This window comes from Monodon monoceros, unplaced genomic scaffold, assembly GCF_005190385.1.
Source record: "Monodon monoceros isolate NGI ecotype Baffin Bay Population unplaced genomic scaffold, NGI_Narwhal_1 Super_Scaffold_8, whole genome shotgun sequence".
NCBI lineage: Eukaryota > Metazoa > Chordata > Mammalia > Artiodactyla > Monodontidae > Monodon > Monodon monoceros.
In genome coordinates, this window is record NW_021703785.1 from 50,203,376 (window position 1) to 50,210,376 (window position 7,001).

Consider the following 7,001-nt stretch of genomic DNA (forward strand, 5'->3'; position numbering starts at 1 on the left):
GTGTGTGTGTGTGTGTGTGTGTGTGTGTGTGTGTGTGTGTGTGTGTGTGTGTGTATATGTATATATATACAATGGAATATTACTCAGCAATAAAAGAGAATGAAGTAATGCCATTTGCAGGTACATGGATGGACCTGGAGATGATCATACTAAGTGAAGTAAGTCAGAGAAAGACAAATATCACATGATATCACTTATAGATGGAATCTCAAAATTGATATCAATGAACTAATTTACAAAAGAGAAACAGACTCACAGACTCAGAAAACAAATTCATGGTTACCAAAGGGGAAAGTTGGGGGGAAGGGATAAATTAGGAGGTTGGGATTAACATATACACTCTAATACATATAAAATAGATAACAAGGACCTACTGTATAGCACAGGGAACTCTACTCAACACTCTCTAATAACCTATATGGGAAGAGAATCCGAAGATGAATAGATATATGTATATGTGGAACTGAACAAGATGCTGTACACCTAGAAAAAACACAACATTGTAAATCAACTTTATTCTGATAAAAATTAAATTAAAAAAAAAAAAGTAGTAATGAGACCCAAGGTTTTGGGTGTTTGTTCTGGCATATTCCACTCTAATTTCAACCTAGGAACACGACTTCCTCTAAGGCTCTGGTTGCCCAAGTGACTAGAGTTAGGTATGAAGAAATCCTGCCGCCTTATAGCCGTTCCCATAACAGCAAGTTTAAAACCAGTGCTTTGAGGCACTTAATATTCACAAGGACTGCAGGGATGGAAATGACACCTTATATATATATATATATATATATATATATATATATATATATATATATATAACTGGTTAGGAACTTCCCTGGCGGTCCAGTGGTTAAGACTCCACACTTCCACTGCCGGGGGGCACAGGTTCAATCCCTGGTTGGGGAACTAAGATCCCACATGCCACGCAGCGCAACCAATAAAAAAACAAACAAACAAAAAAACTGGTTAAATTGCAAAGGCCCTCCCTGCGCTTTTTGGATTGATCTGCAAGATACATTGTTAGGTAAAAGAAGCAGCCAAGATTCAAAAAAGGAAGAAAAGTGCACTGGTTGAAGACAAAAGTTCTAGTGCCAGACTGACTCATTGCCGATTCCTATTCTGTACCTAATAGACCTTGGTTAAGACTTAGGCAAGTTATTTAATCTCTCTATGCCTCCGTTTTCTTAGGTAAAAGGGAATTTTTAGAACAGTTTTAAGTTCACAGCAAAATTGAAAGGAAGGTACAGAGAGTTCCTATATACCCCTTGTCTGCACACATGCACAGCCTCCACCAATATCAATATCCTTCACCCAAGTGGTACACTGTTTACAACTGATGAACCTACACTGACACACCATTATCACCCTAAGTCCACAGCTTACATTAGCATTTACTCTTGGTGTGTACAGTTCTCAGATATTCTGTTCCAGTGTTGTGGCTGTGGTTGTTTTTTGTTTGTTTGTTTTCATTTTATTTCTTTGCATTTCACTTTGGGAGGTCTCTATGGACATACCTTCAAGCTGGCTGCTAACTTGACCATGCCCAGACTACTGAAGAGCTCATCAAAGGCATTCTTCATTTTTACAGTGTTTTTTATTTCTAGCATGTCCTTTGGAAACTTTGAATTTCCATCTCCCTGTTCCCACATGTTGCCCACTTTCTCCATTAGAGCCATTAGCACATCAATCATAGTTATTTTAAATTCCTGTTCAGATAATTCCTCTAGAAATTCCTTCTTGAATAGGATCTGAGCCTCTGCAGTTCTTTCAGCTGAAATCCTTTGTTACTATACTGGAACCGTATCAATGTGGTGGTAAAGTTTAGCGCAAGGGAAGCAGTCTATAATCTGATGATTAAGTCTCAGTCTTTTTGTGAGCCTGTTTCCCTGGGTTGCGACCTTCACAAATGCTTCTCAGCTTCCCCTCTTCCCCACGTAGGTGATACAGGAAGATTGGAGGGTCCTGGAGTTGGATATTTCCCTTCTTCCCTGCTCACATTAGCTATGGCTCTGGTAAAGCGGTTTCCCCTGATAGCAGGCCTTAATATGAAAAATGATGCTCTTGGGGATATTTCAAAATGCTTCTTCCCCTGGGCATATTTCAAAAGGATTAATTTTCCCAGACCAAACAAGAGGGAACTCTTCTCAGGTCTTCACTAGGAGAAGAGGCAATGCTCCCGGAGAGTAAAATTAAAGACTGGGCTCCCAGGAGTTAACTCTAAACTAGTCCACACTCAGCCTCCAGCAATTCATCAATTACTTTTTGAATATTTCTATCAGTCCTGGTTCCAGTGCTTCTACTTCAGGTAAGCTGACTTTTGTTCTCTGTATTTATCTGTCTCTCCAATTTGGGGGAATGGTGGATTGTCCTGTGACCTCAGTCCTCTGACTGATCTAAGAAAAGTTCTTGATTTTTAAGTTTGTTCAACTTATTTCTTCTTGTGAGGGCTGGAGTGATGACTATAAGCTCTTTACATGTTAAAGCTATGGCTCTACCAATTTTAAATGGCACTTGTTATGAATAGAATCGTGTTTTTCCAAAGTAATATGTTGAAGCCTTAACTCCCCAGTACCTCAGAATATGACTGAATTTGGAAATAGAACCTTTAAGTTAATTAAGTTAAAATGAGGCAATTAGCATGGGCCATAATCCAATATGATTATTGTTCTTGTAAAAAGAAGAGATTAGGATATACAGAGAGAGACACCAGGTATGCACACCCACACAGAAAAGACCATGCCAGGACATACCAAGAAGGTGGCCATCTGCAAGCTGAGAGGTGCCTCAGGAGAAACCAACTCTGCTGGCACCTTGATCTCAGAATTCTAGCCTCCAGAACTGTTAGGAAATAAATTCCTGCTATCAAAGCCACTCGGTGTGTGGTATTTAGTTATGGCAGCCCTAGCAAATTAATACAACACTGTAGATTTGAGACATTTGGGACAGAGTTTTTAAGGTCCTAATTTTTTTATTTAAAACTTCAAGATTTGTTCCAGATGGCAGAGTAGAAGGACATGCACTCACTCCCTCTTCCGAGAGCACCGGAATCACAACTAACTACGGAACAATCATCAACAGGATGACGCTGGAACTCACCAAAAAAGATACCCCACATCCAAAGACAAAGGAGAAGCCACAGTGAGATGGTAGGAGGGGTGCAATCACAGGAAAATCAAATCCCATAATCACTAGGTGGGCGACTCACAAACTGGAAAACAATTATACCACAGAAGTCCACCCACTGGAGTGAAGGTTCTGAGTCCCACATCAGGCTTCCCAACCTGGGGGTCCGGCAACAGGAGGAAGAATTCCCAGAGAATCAGACTTTGAAGGCTACTGGGATTTGATTGCAGAACTTCAACAGGACTGGGGGAAACAGAGACTCCACTCTTGGAGGGCACACACAAAGTAGTGTGCACACCAGGACCCAGGGGGAAGGAGCAGTGACCCTGGGGGAGACTGAACCAGACCTACCTGCTAGTACTGCAGCGTCTCCGGCAGAGACAGGGGGTGTCTGTGGCTCACGGTTGGGACAAGGACACTGGCAGCAGAAGTTCTGGGAAGTACTCCTAGGTGTGAGCCCTCCCGGAGTCCGCCATTAGCCCCACCAAAGAGCCGGGTAGGCTCCAGTGCTGGGTTGCCTCAGGCCAAACATCCAACAGGGAGGGAACCCAGCTCCACCCATCAGCACACAAGTGGTTTAAAGTTTTACTGAGCTCCGCCCACCAGAGCAATGCCCAGCTCTACCCACCACCAGTCCCTCACATCAGGAAGCTTGCACAAGCCTCTTAGACAGCCTCATCCACCAGAGGGCAGACAGCAGAAGCAGGAAGAACTACAATCCTGCAGCCTGTGGAATGAAAACCACATTCACAGAAAGACAGACAACATGAAAAGGCAGAGGACTATGTACCAGATGAAGGAACAAAATAAAACCCCAGAAAAACAACTAAATGAAGTGGAGATAGGAAACCTTCCAGAAAAAGAATTCAGAATCATGATAGTGAAGATGATCCAGGACCTCGGAAAAAGAATGGTGGCAAAGATCGAGAAGATGCAAGAAATGTTTAACACAGACCTAGAAGAATTAAAGAACAAACAGAGATGAACAATACAATAACTGAAATGAAAAATACACTAGAAGGAATCAATAGCAGAATAACTGAGGCAGAAGAACAGATAAGTGACCTAGAAGACAGAATGGTGGAATTCACTGCCATGGAACAGAATAAAGAAAAAAGAATGAAAAGAAATGAAGACACACTAAGAGATCTCTGGGACAACATTAAACGCAACAACGTTCACATTATAGGGGTCCAAGGAGGAGAAGAGAGAAAGGACCCTAGAAAATATGTGAAGACATTATAGTTGAAAACTTCCCTAACGTGGAAAAGGAAATAGCACCCAAGTCGATGGAGCACAGAGAGTCCCAGGCAGGATAAATCCAAGGAGAAACATGCCAAGACACATAGTAATCAAACTGACAAGAATTAAAGACAAAGAAAAATTATTAAAAGCAACAAGGGAAAAACGACAATGTACAAGGGAGCTCCCATGAGGTTAACAGCTGATTTCTCAGCAGAAACTCTACAAGCCAGAAGGGAATGGCACGATATATTTAAAGTGATGAAAGGGAAAAACCTACAACCAAGATTACTCTACCAAGCAAGGATCTCATTCAGATTCAACAGAGAAATCAAAAGCTTTACAGACAAGGAAAAGCTAAGAGAATTCAGCACCACCAAACAAGCTATACAACAGACTTCTCTAAGTGGGAAACACAAGAGAAGAAAAGGACCTACAAAAACAAACCCAAAATAATTAAGAAAATGGTAATAGGAACATACATATCGATATTACCTTAAATGTAAATGGATTAAATCCTCCAGCCAAAAGACACAGGCTTGCTGAATAGATACAAAAACAAGACCCACATATATGTTGTCTACAAGAGACCCACTTCAGACCTAGGGACACATACAGACTGAAAGTGAGGGGATGGAAAAAGATATTACATTCAAATGGAAATCAAAAGAAAGCTGGAGTAGCAATACTCATTTCAGATAAAATAGACTTTAAAATAAAGAATGTTACAAGAGATAAGAAAGGCACTACATAATGATGAAGGGATCAATCCAAGAAGAAGATATAAAAATTATGCATATATATGCACCCAACATAGGAGCACTTCAATACATAAGGCAAATTCTAACAGCTATAAAAGAGGAAATCAACAGTAACACAATAATAGCGGGGGACTTTTAACACCTCACTTACACCATTAGACAGATCATCCAGACAGAAAATTAATAAGGAAACACAAGCTTTAAACGACACCATAGACCAGATAGATTTAATTGATATTTATTAGACAGTCCATTCGAGAACAGCAGATTACACGTTCTTCTCAAGTGCACATGGAAAACTCTCCAGGATAGATCACATCCTGGGTCACAAACCAAGCCTCAGTAAATTTAAGAAAACTGAAATCATATCAACCATCTTTTCCCACCACAACACTATGAGATTAGAAATCAATTACAGGGAAAAAAAACGTAAAAACCACAAACACATGGAGGCTAAACAATACGTTACTAACTAACCAAGACATCACTGAAGAAATCGAAGAGGAAATCAAAAAATACCTAGAGACAAATGACAACGAAAACACGACCATCCAAAACCTATGGGAGGCAGCAAAAGCAGTTCTAAGAGGGAAGTTTATAGCAATACTATCCTACCTCAAGAAACAAGAAAAATCTCAAATTAACAATCTAACTTTACACCTAAAGGAACCAGAGAAAGAAGAACAAACAAAACCCGTAGTTAGTATAAGGAAAGAAATCATAAAGATCAGAGCAGAAATAAATGAAATAGAAACAAAGAAAACAATAGCAAAGGTCAATAAAACTAAAAGATGGTTCTTGAGATGAAAAATAAAATTGAGAAACCTTTAGCCAGACTCATCAAGAAAAAGAGGGAGAAGACTCAAATCAATAAAATTAGAAATAAAAAAGGAGAAGTTACAATGGACACCGCAGAAATACAAAGCATCCTAAGAGACTACTACAAGCAACTCTATGCCAATAAAATGGACAACCTGGAAGAAATGGACAAATTCTTAGAAAGGTATAACCTTCCAAGACCAGGAAGAAACAGAAAATATAAACAGACCAATCACAAGTAATGAAATTGAAACTGTGATTAAAAATCTTCCAACACAGACCTACTACAGAATGGACTTGAGGATATGGGGAGGGGGAAGGGTAAGCTGTGACAAAGCGAGAGAGAGGCATGGACATATATACACTACCAAACGTAAGGTAGATAGCTAGTGGGAAGCAGCCGCATAGCACAGGGAGATCAGCTCGGTGCTTCGTGACCGCCTGGAGGGGTGAGATAGGGAGGGTGGGAGAGAGGGAGACGCAAGCAGGAAGAGATATGGGAACATATGTATATATATAACTGATTCATTTTCTTGTGAAGCAGAAACTAACACACCATTGCAAAGCAATTATACTCCAATAAAGATGTTAAAAAAATTTTTTTTTAAATCTTCCAACAAACAGAAGTCCAGGACCAGATGGCTTCACAGGTGAATTCTATCAAACATTTAGAGAAGAACTAACATCCATCCTTCTCAAACTCTTCCAAAAAGTTGCAGAGGAAGGAACACTCCCAAACTCATTCTATGAGGCCACCATCACCCTGATACCAAAACCAAAGATTCTACAAAAAAGGAAAATTACAGACCAATATCACTGATGAATATAGATGCAAAAATCCTCAACAAAATACTAGCAAACAGAATCCAACAACACATTAAAAGGATCATACACCATGATCAAGTGAGATTTATCCCAGGGATGCAAGGGTTCTTCAATATACGCAAATCAATCAATGTGATACACCATATTAACAAACTAAAGATAAAAACCATATGATCATTTCAACTGATGCAGAAAAAGCTTTTCACAAAATTCAACACCCATTTATGATAA